This window comes from Diceros bicornis, chromosome 6 (assembly GCF_020826845.1).
Source record: "Diceros bicornis minor isolate mBicDic1 chromosome 6, mDicBic1.mat.cur, whole genome shotgun sequence".
Classification (NCBI taxonomy): Eukaryota; Metazoa; Chordata; class Mammalia; order Perissodactyla; family Rhinocerotidae; genus Diceros; species Diceros bicornis.
This window is the reverse complement of record NC_080745.1, coordinates 48,461,973-48,478,724: the sequence shown is the minus strand read 5'-3', so window position 1 is coordinate 48,478,724 and position 16,752 is coordinate 48,461,973.

The window sequence follows — 16,752 nt, the reverse complement described above, 5'->3', positions numbered from 1 at the left end:
TGTTCTGAGAAATACATCATTAGGCGATTTCGTCATTGTGTGAACATCATAGATTATACTTCCTCAAACCTAGATGGTTTAGCCTACTACACACCTAGGCTAAATGGTACTAATCTTACGGGACTACGATGGTATATGCGGTCTATAATATTGATCCAAATGTCATTATGCAGCACATGATTGTATAAACAAAAAGCTTAAGAAAATACGGCACTATTTCCCTCAATTTGCATTTGAATTAGAATAAAAAATTGTTTCAAAGGGAAGATCAAGTCACCAACAGAGCTGACACTTTTTAACAAAGAGAGATGTCAGGCAAAATAATCATAATGCTCAATTGGTAACATAGTTAAGGATGTGGTAAAATCTTAGCAAGATGTAACTTGGGCAATGGCATCTTTCGAAATGGCAACCAGTTTATTTGGAGTGCTAGAATAAAAAATCATGATTAAAATGATGTGAGAAATTTAAAAGTCAAGAAACTAAAAGATAAATATGAAGGTCTCCAGAGACAATTCAGAAATAAGTAATTCAAGGGCATGTGCCACAATAAATTTTAAGTGATATACAATTTTTAATAATATCAGGAAAGAAAAATAGTAGAAATGTAAAAATATAGAGTGAGAAGGGACACTCATTTGAATCACATTATATGTGATGCATTATATGTTTGAGACCAGAAGAGTGAAAAATTTGATTTTACAATATGATAGACATATAACACAGGGAATTCTAAGGACTCATTTGAATATATAAGAGCCATTAAAAAGGCACTTCAAGGTGTTCAGCAGGATCTGTTTCATTGTAACCATAAATTTTAATTTCACTCGCACTTTGAAAAGTGTCTCCTGTTTAACTTTATGTGGGAAAGATACAAATATGAAAGCGAGGGCTTGCAATACAGAATCTCTTTATTAGCCAATTGATGCAAAGATGGCCCTGCAAGAAGTGAATCTGTAGTCAATTATTGAGGATAAATAAGAAGACAGTGGGGTTGTTTTTCTGGTAAAATCAATGGTCAGTCACTGAAGAGAGGCATTTGGGACTGTATTTTAGCATAAAGAGCCAGAATAACAGCAGGGTTCTGCTTCTAATTACACAAACCCTCATGAATCACTTGTGAAAATATTCTCTTCCCAAATTCTGTCCACTGATTTCTAAAGAACAAGAAAAAATGTGGTAGGTCGGTAGCATGAGCACTTGTCTGACACAAATATGTAGATATTAAATAACAAATCTTTCTGTAAATTGAGATTTTGACCATTCATTTGCCATTTGAATACAAGCAGACTCCTCCTCTTTTCTCATTTGATATATTTAATTTGGATTCGTAGATACAATTATTCCTTAGACTCGAGGTCAAAGTATTAAGTCCATGTTAGAAACCGGAAAAGAAAGAGAAACAAAGTATAACTGAAAGTTTTCAGCTTTAGTGGTTTTATTAACCACTAAACCATTTATTGAAGAGAATCTCAAAGATAATAGTTTTTATACTGTGTTAATGGATTCAAACTATGTCTGATGATCTTCTGGAAAATTGAGATAATCTCAAAAGACTCCATAAGTTTACAAAATGTCAACATAATAGGAGTTTAAATAAGATGACCCAGTTATTTTCAATTAAATTATACAACAGTTATAAGACTACAAGCTGCAAACTGCTATCACACAACTATATGAATTACAGAAGATAGAAGAGGATAAAATTATACCTAGGAGCATAAAACTGATTCTCTCTTATCACTCACTCACTAGTAGAAACAGACAGTATATGCTTGCTCTAATATTTAATGAATAATGCTGAGTTGTCATAATCCTGACTTTTATCTTTTCATAAAGCTGTTTATCCTATTATAAACCTAGATTCTAGCTGATCAACTGTTGGTCTTAGGGTGAGAGAATCAGTCTTGCATGTATTAATTGAAGTTTATGGCGAGGGATTTAGCCTGCAGAGTAACCAATGTTACAAGAAAATCTAACTACAAGTAAAACAGACTTGGAAACTTTTGTACAACATATTAACATATCTTTGGTAATGGCATGATTTAGGAGACAATGCTATTGTAGAATTTTATTTCAATCACTTTAACATATATGATTGAAGGTTATGAGGTAATTTTCAACAAAGAAAATCTAATTATATCAAAAGCCTGGAATAAGAGAAAGATTTTAAGTTTTAAAGAAGTCAGTTATCTGATTCCTATCTTCTCTCTCTCTCTCGTGCTCTGTCTCTCAACCTATCTTTTTTATTCATTAATTATTGAGCATCGACTGTGTGCCATGTGCCGTGGATACTATAACAGGAATTGGTACTATTCCTTAGTAGCTGGCTGGCTATAAACATGTTATAAGACATCTTAAGCCTCAGACCCCTCATAGTTTAATTGGGCTAATAAGCCTGTTTCAGCAAACTTCTGGGGGAAAAAAAAGAAAGGTAAATGTCAGAGACACATAGTCACTAAATAAAGACTATGTTTACTATTGTTTTTGCCATTTTAACCTTAAAAATTTTCCATTTTGCTATTGAAAAATCTATATTTACACCAGATAAAATGTATGCATGAATACAAAATAGGAATAGTATACATTGTTTTATCAGTTTACATATTGAATAAAAGTCTATATCTTGCTGATGTGCAAGGGAGTCTTCAAACAAACAAACAAACCTCCATGATTTTGCCACTAACGCTTTGACATGCTCTCTTCATAGCCAAGCTTCTTGAAAGTAGTTTTGACTCCCAGTTTCCAATTTCTCACTTAGTATTTACTTCAATCATAACACATCACTTCATTTAAAGCCTCTTCAGAGTCCTAATTGTACTGGCCTCTCCCAGGCATTCGGCATTCATTCATCAATTATTAAGCTATTAAAATATTAGTTATTAAACAAATATTCATTCAGTATATATCTTCTGCCTATTACTCTGGGAATACAACAGTGAATGCCTCTGCTGTTCAATAGCTCTGCTTCAGTTGGCCCGCAGTTTCTTGCTGCCCCATATCAGTAAGTTGGTTCTGCGTGAAATATTGTGAAATTCTTGTGTCAGCATTGTAATCCATCTTTTTGCCACAGAACTTATTGACTATAAGGGTAAAATGTTTCAGTTCAGATGCAAGAATTATACTGATATTTTGAACCTATAGTGATAATATGTGATTATTATAAAATTGAGAAATTTGTAAAGGAGACTGTGTGATGCATAGGTCCTGACAAGCCATTGTATAGAAGTCAGACAAAATTGCACCGTGTGTGTTTTGCAAATCATTGATATTCTCAGCAGAAATGCTTGAAACTACTAATAACTTGGAAAGGCAGAGCTTTTCTGTTTCATCAATTGCCTATCTGCTTATATGGCGAAAATAGCTATTTCTACAGGTATACACATTCAGTGTAACATTTGTAAAACTTCAACCATTCCTCAATATTACCTAGTCATGTCAGATGGAAATACACATGACTTCTGCAGCTACTGTTTTGTGGTAGCTTTCCAGAATTTATTCAACCAACCAGCAGGATTCAATTATTCAGCAGTGCTTTTGTCTCAGGCACAACTCATTGTAAGCATCCCCACAGGTTCAACAATCTAACAATAGAGTGGATTTTCATGTGCAACTTGCATACTCACTCCTCAACTTTGTTAAGATCCAGAAGACACTCCCTTCATTGAGGCATTGATAAACATATTAGCGAGAGGAGATTCTGCATGGATGAAAAGCTCTGTAGTTGCTTCCCTCTGCAGGCCAGTTATGACTAAAGACAATGCCATCATTGAGATATAGTCACAGATTTCAAGAGAGATGATGTGGTCCCAGAGTATCCGATGCCAAGTTGTAGCACCCAATTACCAAAGAAAATGTAGGGATATCTACTGTTATGGGTAGGAAGTTTGTACGGGCAATCAAATTAAAAAAAAAAAAAAATAACGCCTTGGCCCACAAAGATCTTTGGCAATGGCTAATTGATCATGACATTCCTAAGAACAAATTAGATGGAGAGCCTGTTTGAGAATTGTTTAATTTATATAACAAGAAAATCTCCCAGGACTGGGAGCCAAAAACCTCACTGAAGTTACCACAGTGGAGATACACAGTTTTCTACCCAGGTTCTAGATCTATATTAATTCACAGACTTGGAGCCCCTTGATTGAAGAGTATGCTAAGAGGACTCTGACCATTGCCACAACTACTCATAGTAAATCTTTCCCCAAGCCTTCCCCAAAGGGACTGCAGCATAATGCCTCTAGTAAGACATTGCCTATGAACAGCTTTTTTTTAGCACCCAAGAGGTAGACCCAGACTTATACCTGTATTCGTGGATTTCACAGGCTGGCACTACCAGCCAAACCCTTCTCCTCAGAATGCTTTTTTCTATTTGGATTTGTGGCATATTATCTCTTGATTCCACTTCTATAGTTTTAGCTTCGTTTTATCCTTTTTTTACCCCCTTCTTCTTTTTACATAACACACTTTATTATTGAAGCATAATATAGATCCTGAAAGGGTCATAAACCATAAGAGTATAGCCCAGTGAACTTCCCAAGCAGAACATCCTCGTATAACCAGTATGTAGATCAATAGAGCATTACCAGCACCTCAGATTTCCCCCTCCCAGTTATTGCTCCTGAGTAGTAGCTACCTTGACTTCTGACACCATCAGTTTTGCCTGTTTTTGAGCTTAATATAAATATATCATACAGTATGCTTTTGTGTATGGCTTATTTTGCTCAGCACGACAAAACTAATGTTTTGGGAATTCCTTCAATATTGCTCTGTGTAGCTATAGTCCATTTATTCTCTTACCTCCCTGGTATGAATAAACACAAATAATTTATCGATTCCACTATTCATGGGCATTTGGGTTTTCTTTCTTGTAATGGGTTTCTTTATTGTAATGAGAACTATTATGAACACTATTGTACAAGTCTTTGGAGAACATATTATACCTTTCTGCTATTTGATTCACTCATTAAACATCATTGTTGCCAGTGTTCTGACTTTGGCCTCCCTCTGATCTCACTCCCGTTGATTCTCTATAGTTCTCAGTACACACATGACTTGTGTTGTTACTTATTTCTTTAAGATTGTTATAGTTCCATCTGCCTACTGAGACTTTCTTCTGAACTTTTAACAGACACTTTAAATATTTAATTGTCTTTCCCTTTTTTTTGTGTGTGTGAGGAAGATCAAGCCTGAGCTAACATCCATGCCAATCCTCCTCTTTTTGCTGAGGAAGACTGGCCCTGAGCCAACATCCATGCCCATCTTCCCCCACTTTATGTGGGATGCGACCACAGCATGGCCCGACAAGCGGTGCATCAGTGCGCACCTGGGATCGGAACCCTGGCTCCCAGGAGTAGAGCGTGCACACTTAACCGCTAAGCCACGGGGCCGGCCCCTAATTGTCTTTCCTTTTAAACTAATTTTTCTTTAATATTACCTTCTCAGATGAATGCATGCAAGACACATGGTAGAGTCACTCAAAATTTTGCCTTTTCTTTCTTCTTCATTTGGTTATGAAATTCAGCAAGTCCACTTAATTAAGAATTCTGGTAGCTAGTCATACTTTTTACATCTTTTGCTACTGTCTTAGTTTCTACCTTCATCTTCACTGAGCATGTTTATTTGTAACACTAATTTTATGACAGCAATGCTAACCTTTACAGGTTTAGAGTAGATGAGCTATTAAAAATCAGTTATCGCATTTCAAGATAAAAGTTCCTATTCTTGTCTCAAACTTTTTGAGCAGTCCCTATTATACCGGTAACTCACAATTGCATAAAAGGGTAAATTGAATATTAATTGGAAAACTGGAAAAGAAACAGCAACAAAAAGTTTGCATAAAAAACCCTGAAAAACCTGCTTTTGTATGTATTTAGTGGATGAGAAGTGCCCTGAAGAATTAATGCCCTAATAGTTGTGCCCCCTCAAACTGAGCTCAAAAGAGATCTCAATTACGGCAAGAATAAATTGATTCAACTAGATAATGGCTGATAAAACACAACTTTGCTCCAGGTTCACCAAGATCTTGGCCTATCAAGACGCCAATTCAGAAACTAATAAAGTCTGCAGAGAGAGTTGAATGAGTTTCTTGGACTTTATATAGAAGAGGACAGGAAATGAGATCAAAACATCAAGACATGAGAAGTAAAGCGCCATGATCATTACAAAAATTACATTGTTTAATATTGTATATATATCTGATGATAAAATTTTGTCATTAAAATGTATTAAAAAAACAAAATTTTATGTGGATTGGTAATTTATTCTAAGCCTTATTTTCAATGAGTATATATATATACTCTAGTTTTGGCTTTCTCTCTGAACACCTTCCATAAGCACCTAGGTTCCAGCTGTAGAAAATTTTGGATCTTTTCAATAAACTTTTAAATATTACTTAAAATAGTATAAATATTTTAATATTAATAAATAATAATAAATTAATATTATTAAAATCTTTAAAATATTATTTTAGGTTTCTGGTCCTTGGCTTACATGGTTTAATTTTTCCGGAATGGTCTTCCCTTGCTTGACCATCTGGACAACTCCAATTCATTTTTGAGACCAATTCTAGAATCTCCACATTTTTGAAAGCCTCTGTGACCTTCTCAAGTAGACCTGTGTTGTTTGTTGCTTTTTTTTCATACTGTACAGCCTTGGTTCTTCAACTTTGATTTTTTTTTTTTCCGTGAGGAAGATTAGTTGAGCTAACATCTGTTGCCAATCTTCCTCATTTTTTGCTTGAGGAAGATTAGCCCTGAGCTAACATCTGTGCCATTCTTCCTCTACTTTATATGTGGGTCACTGCCACAGCATGGCTGATGAGCAGCGTAGGTCTGCACCCGGGATCCAAACTCACGAACCCATGCCACTGAAGCAGAGTGCACTGAACATAACCACCACACCACAGGGCTGGCCCAAACTTTGATGGGTTTTTTTAACAAAATTATCACTTTTTTTTTGTGTGTGTGAGGAAGATTAGCCCTGAGCTGACATCCATTGCCAATCCTCCTCTTTTTGCTGGAGGAAGATTGGCCCTGGGCTAACATCCGTGCCCATCTTCCTCCACTTTATATGGGACACCACCACAGCATGGCTTAACAAGAGATGCGTTGGTGCAGCGCCCAAGATCTGAACCCCGGGTCGCAGCAGCAGAGCACACATGCTTAACCACTATTCCACTGGGCTGGCCCCACAAAATTATCATTTTTAAAAAGTGAAGTTCTCTAGTCCCAATGCCAAATTTTTTCACAAGAATGGTCATTTTCCCCCCACTGTACTGAGACATAATTGACTTATAACATTGTGTAAGTTTAAACTATATAACGTGATTATTAGATACATATGTATATCGAGAAATGATTACAACAATAACGTTAGTTAACACATCTCTCGCCTCACATAATTATAGTTTTTTTGTGTGATGAGAACATTTAAGTTCCACTCTTTCAGCAATTTTCAAGTATATAATACAATATTTTTAACTATAGTCACCATGCTGTATATTAGATCCCCAGAACTTATTCATTTTATATCTGGAAGTCTCTACCCTTTGACCAACTTCTCCCCATTTTCCCCACCACTCAGCCCCTGGCAACCACCACGCTAGTCTTTTCTGCAAAGCCAAGGGAACAATCAACAAAATAAAAAGGCAACCTACAGAATGGGAAAAAAAATATTTGCAAACCATATATCTGAGAAGAGGTTAATATTTAAAATATATAAGGACTCACACAAATCGGTAACAAAAAAGCAAACAATCCAATTAAAACATGGGCATAGGAGCTGAACAGACATTTTTCCAAAGAAGAAATAGAAATGGCCAACAGGTGCATGAAAAGATGCTCAACACTGATAATCATCAGAGAAATGTAAATCAAAACCACAATGAAATATCACCTCATACCTGTTAGAATGGCTATCATCAAAAAGAAAAGAGACAACAAGTGTTGGTGAGGATATGCAGTGAAGGGACCCCTTGTGCACTGTTGGTAGGAATGTAAATTAGTGCAGCCACTATGGAAAACAGTATGGAGGTTCCTCAAGAAATTAAAACGAACTATCATATGATTCAGCAATTTCACTTTTGGGTATATATCCAAAGGAAATAAAATCATTATCTGGAAGAGATATCTGCACTCCTATGTTTATTGAAGTATTATTCACAATAGTCAAGACATGGTATCCATTTATAGATGAATGGATAAAGAAGATGTGGTATTGGTGTATACAGTGGAATATTATTCAGCCATGAGAAAGAAGGAAATCTTGGCATTGGTGACAACATGGATGAAACCTGAGGCTATTATGCTAAGTGAAATAAGTCAGACAGGGAAACACAAATATTATATGATCTCACTTATATGTGGAATCTAAAAAACTCAAACTCATAGGAAAAGTATTCATTTTTAACAAATACGATTAGAAGATTCTGATTCAGCTAGTTTGGGGACATAGCTATTATTAGTTTTCACATTCATCTTTCACATTTTTCATCACATTCACTTCTTTCACATTCATCACACACATCTGACTGTGTTTTCCTTAAAGTCAGGGAATGGATTTTTATTTAACATTTATTGTCCTAGCACCTGTCTCAGGGATTGACAAATGGTATGTATTTAATAACTGATGATTATTTGTTTGTCCAACATTTATATAGAAATTAATGTAGGCCTTGTGTAATTGTAAGCCTTTTATAAATATTTAACTAATTTTAGTCTCATTATATACCTATAAAGGTGATATTGTTATTCATTCCTTTTCTCAGATGAGTACCACTCAAGAACAAAGAAGTTAGCAACTTGTCTAATTTGAGACAGCCAGAAAATGCAACTATAATTTGAATACAAGAAGTATGGCTTCAGATGAAAGGATTTTAATCACTATACAACGTTTCTTGTATGTTAATTTTTGTAAATATTTATTGTTGTGTAATGTAACACAGATATATGTGCAAATGTCCAATATATAGGCTGATATATTATCCAAAATTGTGCACAGCATTATAAAGATCACCTACACGAAGAAATAGAATATGAGCAGAATTCTAGAAAATCCCTTTTTGCCCCCATACAGTCACTACCCTCTCTCTCTCCATTATACTAACATTTATTGATATTTAACATCTATTTCTTTCACTCAACATAATGCTTGTGAGGTTCATCTTTTCTAATGTAGCAGTGCTTCTTTTATTTTTGTTCCTGTAAAATATTCCATTGTGAAAATATATCACAGTGGACTTAGTCATTCAATTTTTGATACCTATTTTTACAGTTTTGAGCTAGTAGAAATATGCTTATAGAAAGATTTTTGTACATATCTTTAGAATATGTACACATTTCTGGATATATATATATAAGTATATGTAATACTATATGGATATATGGAATTCCTGAGCCATGAGGTAGTAAGCATATCTTCAATTTTATAACATTCAGTTTAATATTTTTTCAAAGATATAGCAATGTACACATTTGTGTATGAAAATTCCATTTGTGCAACTACCCTGATGCAGGTCATCTTTTTAATTTTCAGCTATTTTAATATTTGTAGAGTGGCATCTCTTTTTTGTTTTTAATTTGTATTTATCTGATAACCAATGAGTAGTTGGACTTCCTTTAATATCTTTTTTTTCTTTTTTTAAAGGGTATTTTTCTATTCTATTATGTGATCCAATTTATTACTTGTATTCTTCTATAGCTACTATATTTTTGTTTTTGTCCTATTTTTTTTTTCCTATCCTAATGTGATAGAGGTAACTTCCTATGTTATTTTATAAAAACAGTATTGCTTTTGGCTATACATTTAGTTCTATAATAATTCTGAAATAATTTTGTCTATGGTGTGTGGATGGGTGTTGTTGATTTTTTTCCATATGGCTCTGTGGTAAAAATGGTGCAATTTATTGTAAAGATAATCTTTTTCCCACTGCACTGAAGACTTACTTTTTCATAAATCAGGTAAATATATACTTCTGTGGGTCTGTTTATAGACTCTCAATTCTGTTTCTTTCTGGACTATCTCTATTTATACTTTTACCACAATGTCATAATTAATATAGGTTTATAAAAATCTTGATATCTGATAGGGTAAATCTTCACATTGTATTTTAGTTTTTCAATTTTATCTATATAATTTGCATTTTTATATAAAATTTGTAATCAGCTTTTCAATTACCACCGAAAATTAAACAAATTAAGCTACTACCAATATTGTGTTTTATAGTATATGCAGCTATATATTAATTTGGAGGAAAATTCTATCATTAAAACACTGTCTTTCTTCCAGTCCATGAGCATGATATAGGAACATGGCATATCTCTCAAGTTCTCTTGAATGTCTTTAATTTCTCTCAATATGTTGTGATTTTCACTCAAAGGATATTATACAATTGGTTAGATTTTATTTTAGGATTTGGATGTTTCTTAATGCTACTAATAAGGAAAACGTTTCCTAGTTTTTATATATCATTTGATTTAGGCCAACTACATTTGGTAGGCTTATAATTGTAAAATTTTCTTCTTTAATAGATCTAGGACTAATCAGATTTGCTATTTATTTTTGTATTAGTTTTAATAATTTGTGTTTTTCTAGAAATATTTTCATCAAAATATTCAAATTTTATGACATACAGTTGTTCATTATATTCTCTCTCTCTGTTTCTCTGTCATGCCTGCAAGGTCTGTGATCATTTTCCCTTTATAATTTATGATATTTAGAATCTGTGGTTACCCTTTTTTTAAAATTAATGAATAGTTTTGATGTAGGTATTTTATTAGTCTTTTCAAAGTAAATTTAGCTTTTGTTGATTGTCTCTATCTTGTGATTGTCTCTATCCTGTGATTGTTTTCTTTTTTCTGCTTTTTCTGAATTATTTCTTTCTTTCTAATTCTTTGCATTTAATTTCACATTCTTCTTTTAATTTTTCAGCTTTTCAAGATAGATACTTAGATAACTAACTTTCAGGTTTTCATCTTTCTTAACATGTGTTTAAGCCTACAAATTTCTCTCCAAGCACAGATTTGACTGAGTTTCAGTTTTAATAGGCTATATTTTTTTTTCATTGGGTTCAAAATACATTATAATGTTCATTGTAATTTCTTCCTTGATCCATAAGTCATTTAGAATGTGATGCTTATTTTCCAAACATTTGAGCATCTTCAATCATTTTCAAATAGCCTTTAACTACTAATTTCTAGCTTAATATCATTCTTCTACAAAAACATCCTATAAAGGATTTCAATCCTTTGATATTTGTTGATGCTTATTTTTGTCCAATTGCACTATAATAAATTGTGTATTTTGTGATTGTTGGGTACAGTTTATTTATGTCAAGTTACTTAATTATATTGCTCTAAATTTTATTATTATTTCATGTCCTTTTTTAACAATTATCAACAAAAGTATATTCAAATCTTCCACTATGATTGCAGATGTATTTATTTCTTTGAGTTCTATCAATCCTGCATGTGTGTGTGTGTAAATATAAATATATAATTTTAACCACTTCCCCAATAATTGATTATTTTACCTTTATGGTGTGTTCATCTTCTTCTGAAGTAATAATTGTTAAAATAATTTTTAATTGCCTTTAAACTCTTTTGTTTGATATTAACACAGCTACACAAACTTTCATTTGGCAGTGTTTGCATTGATTACCTTTTCCATCTTTTTTCTTTCAAACTTTCTTTTTCCTTTTATTTAATATATGTTTCCTTTGGATGGGGTATATATGTTTAAGAGTAACCATCTGTACTGAATAAGAATCTTTACATCTTAAGAAGCAGCCTTGCTTCTTAATTGGAGTATATTATCCATTTACATTTAATATAGTTACTGAAAGAATTGGATTTTTATTTACCATCTTACAAGTTGATTTTTATTTCCCCCACATATTCTATTTTCCTTTTTCAAATAAGATTTTGTAGATGAGAGGACTTATAAGAGGTAAATATATGACTCAATCTTCAAGTAAAAGTGCCTGAAGTCATCTGTAGTGAGCACGTTATCCTTCTCTCTTAAAATCTTAAGGTACAAACATTCCCTGAGCTAGGTATTGATGAGAATCTGGTATTAGACAACTGTTATCCCAGGAGGCATGGAAGGAATGTTTCCCTGGTGTGGAATGTTTCCACATTCATCCTAATTTCATCCTGCATTCTCAATCCATTGTCTAAAATATATAAGAATTTAAAGAGAGGAGTAAGTTTATATTTTGTAGTATTTCTGCCTTGAGAAATGCTGTCTTGGGAATTATGTGAACTCTGTAACAGACTGCCATGCTACTTACACAGAATTCTATCAATGCATTTACTTCAAAGGTATAAGTAATAAAGAGCAATTTTTCCAGCAATAGAGACTGATAAGCAGAATACTGGCTTATAGTAATGAAATCTTACTATCCTCAGTTTGAAATAAATTACAGAATTTCACTTATATCATTCAAAATCTCCTGTATCGTGAGTGTAAATTGATACAATATGCTAAGTGATACCTTTGATACCCTCCTTTTCATCCCCCAAGCAAAATGAGCCAGTGTGTTAATAAAATTCTTTCTATGTCCTGCAGTTTTGTATAGGAAAAAGAGGCATGTACTTTAAGGAAAACACACCTGTTTTTGATCCTAGATCTTGCCTGAATTTTTAGACCAGTTTATTGTGTTTTATTTAAGTTTTGAAAAGGAGTGATAACAATTAATACATACTATCATAAGATAATTGAGTCAAAGGATGTAAAGCAGCTGGTGAAAAAAATGATTTTTAAAAGAAATGGCCTTAACAAATGAAAAATGATATTGAACAAAATAAATTCTTACAGTTTTTATGATAACCCATTTCACGTAAATTAAATGAACATTATGTGCAAGCAGATGGTTTAAAACATTTGGCATATCATAACACAACTGATTCCAATTAAATATACTGTCTGAATTTTATTTCTACTTCTTCTAGTCATGTATTGCAAACCAAAACACCGAAACCCATAATAACTGTATAATGCCTTTTCTTCTGCTCTGTAATCGTTTTAATATAAAGATATGAGAGGTTCTTAAATTATTTCAAAGTCAATTTTTATATGTGAATTTAGTATTAGAATATATCTATGCTAAATGTTTCATGATCAATATATTTTTAGAAAACATCAGGAATTATATAATTATATAGTTATTTTTGTTTACCAAACATCTAATTAATTATAGACACATAGAAGGCACTTGGAAAATATTTTGTGGATGTCAAAAGAATTTTTTCTCTTATAGACTTTGAAAAAAAATGGTAAGAAGAAGCCAGCACTCAAACACATTGAAGTATTTCTTAATTCATCTTTCTTAGTATTATAATAATAGGTTAATATGAAGCCATTAAGTGTGGCAATTCAACAACCATTTTGCTATGGCTTGACAAATGTTGGTAACTTCCCAGTCTGCTATGCTATTGCAAAGCCTAAGCCACATACATTAGGATTTTTTTTACATAAAGTAACCCACTTCTGGTATCAAATTCTTTATTATTCTAGGAAGGTTTAATCATGTAACAAAAAGAAATTTTAAATGACTTGAAAGCTTTATTTTTACCTAACACAACAGTTGGTCATTTGATGATGTAGGACTGTTATGGGGGCTCTAATCCTGAGGATTGTTGACAAACTCAGACAACTTCTATATTTTTACATTGTCACTCTTAGAGCGTATCATTATTTGATTGCACAACTCCAAGACTGGAGAATATTCAGTGTAATAAAACAAACAGGAGAGAAGGAGGTAATATCCATTCTATTAAAGACACTGACAAGAATGTGCATATATCACTCCTGCTCACATCCCAATGTTCGTCATACAGTCACATGGCCAAATGTAGCTATGGATCAGGGGAATGTAATGTTTGTTTGGAGAAACCAAATGCCTAAATACAAACTGTATTGATGTAAAATAAGAGGAGAAGGAACATAAAGGATTTTCTAGTCTTCTTTTTTTTCTTTTTTGCTGAGGAAGATTCACCCTGAGCTAACAGCTGCACCAGTCTACCTCTATTTTGTATGTGGGTCGCTGCCACAGTATGGCCGCCAATGAGTGGTATAGGTCCATACCTAGGAACTGAACCTGGGCTGCCAAAGCAGAGGGCGCTGAACTTAACCATTAGGCCTAGATCCTCTAGTTGTCTTTATTACATACGGATTGTAGGTTTTGGCTACTTAAAAAAATTTAAAACTTGTTAATATTTACTAGTCTTCCTTCAATTCAATGTTATATCATAGAGAACAATTTAATCAAATTACATCAGAGTCCTCAATGCAAAACAAACTATAAACCTTCCAGAAGAAAACAAAATAAAAATTCTTTGTAGCTTTTGACTAGATAAAGATTTCTTAGATATGGCCCAAAGGTAGAACCTATAAAAGAAAAAAATATCATAAATTAGATGTCATAAAAATAAGAAATTCTACACTTCTACTCTATAAGCCACACTGGGAGAAAATATTTGCAAATCATGTGTCTGATAAAAGATATGCATCCAGAATATAAAAACTCAATAATAAGGAAAAATGCAACCTAATAAAAATCAATACGAAAAAGAAAAAGTTCAAACACATGCTTTTCCAGAGAAGATATAGAGACGGCAAATAAACACATCAGAAGATGGTCAATACCATTTTACACTTATTAGAATAAATACAATTAAAAAGATTTGTCATCCCATGTGTTGGCAATAAGGTGGAATAATTGAAACTCTCATATATTGGTGGTGGGAATGTAAAATGATACAGCCACTTTGGAAAAAACTGAGCAGTCCAAATTTAAATATACATCCACCTGTTCTACATGAAGCTATGTACCCAGAAGAAATTATAGTATTTTTCCTTAAAACTAGGTGCACAAGTGGTCATGGCAGCCTTATTTGTATTAGCCCCAAACCAGAAACAATCCAAAAATTTATCAATAGGAAAACAGATAAACCAAATATGGTAAACCTATAAAGTGAAATGTAGATCATCAATAATAAAGGAATGCCTTTTCAACAAAATGTACTGGAACAGCTGGACTTCCACACGCAAAAAGTGAATCTAGTTGCTGACCTTACACCATTCACAAAAATGGATCGTGGACCTAAACATAAAATGCAAAACCATAAAAATTTTAGAATATAAAATAGAAGAAAATCTAGGTGACCTTGGGTTTGGTGATAATTTTATAGATAAAAACCAAAAGAATTACTCATTAAAGAAAAAAAATTGATAAGTTGGATTTCATGAAAATTTAAAACTTCTCCTTTAAGGAAAACACTGTTAAAAGATTTAAAAGACAAGCTGAAGACTCAGAGAAAATATTTGCAAAATACCTCTGTGATAAGGGACTTGTATGCACAATATACAAAAAATCTTGAAAACCAGAAAACAAACAAACCAATTAAAAAGTGGGGAAAAGATCTGAACAGACACCTTACTGAAGAAGATACGCAGGTGGCAAATAAATGAAAAGATGCTCAGCACCCTATGTTATTAGAGAATTGCAAATCGGAACAGCAATAGGATACCACTACACGCTTACTAGAATGAGTAAAATCCAAAACATTGACAACACCAAATGTCTGCAAGGATGCGGAGCAATGGGAACTCTTATTTATTACTTGTGGAAACGCAAAATGGTACAGTCACTTTGGAAGACAGCATGGCAGTTTTTGTAAGGCTAATAATAATCTTATCATATGAACCAGCAACCATGCTCCTGGGTATTTAGTGAAATGAGTTGAAAATATGTCTACACAAAAACCTGCACATGAAGGTTTAAAGTGGTTTTATTCATAATTGACAAAACTTAGAAGCTACCAAGATGCCCTTCAATAGATGAATGGGTAAACAAAGTGTGGTACATTCATAAAATGGGATATTATTCAGCAATAAAAAGAAATGTGCTATTAAGCCATGAAAAGACGTGGAGGAACCTAAAATGCATATTCTTAAGTGAAAGAAATCAGTCTGCAAAAGCTACATACCATATGATTCCAGAAATATGATATTCTGGGAAAGTTAAAACTATAAGACAGTAAAAAGATGAGTAGTTGCCAGGAGTTTTGGGCAGGGATGAATTAGTGAAACACTTCAGGGAAGTGAAGTTATTCTGTATGATACTATAATGGTCGATGCACATTATGCATTTGTTCAAACTCATAGAACGTACAGCACTTTATGAACCCTGATGTAAACTATGAACTTTGGTTAATAATAATATATCGATATTTTTAACATTGTATCATTACTATTATTATTGTCAATAATATTATCAGTATTATCAATTATATCAATAACATTATTGATAATCTATCAATGTTATGCACAATGATCCCTCAATTGTAATAAACGTAACACACAAAGCAAGATATTAATAATGGAGGAAAACGTGGGGGAGAGGAAATAGGGGTGTATGGGAACTCTCTGTACTTGCTCAGTTTTTCTGTAAACCTAAAACTGTTCTAAAAATAAAGTCTATAATTTAAAAAAGGAAAAAAAACACTAATGAACTATTGTTACATGTATCACCATGGATGAATCTCAAAGTAATTATGCTGTGAAAAACACAGACAAGAATGACCACATATTGTATTATTCCATCTACATGAAATTCTGCCAAATGCAAAATATTTTATTGTGTCAGAAATAGATCAGTACTTGCATGGAGATTGAGTGGTGGAGGAGAGGAAAGGGGGATTACAAAGGACATAAAGAAACTTTTGGGGAAGATGGATATTTTCATTATCT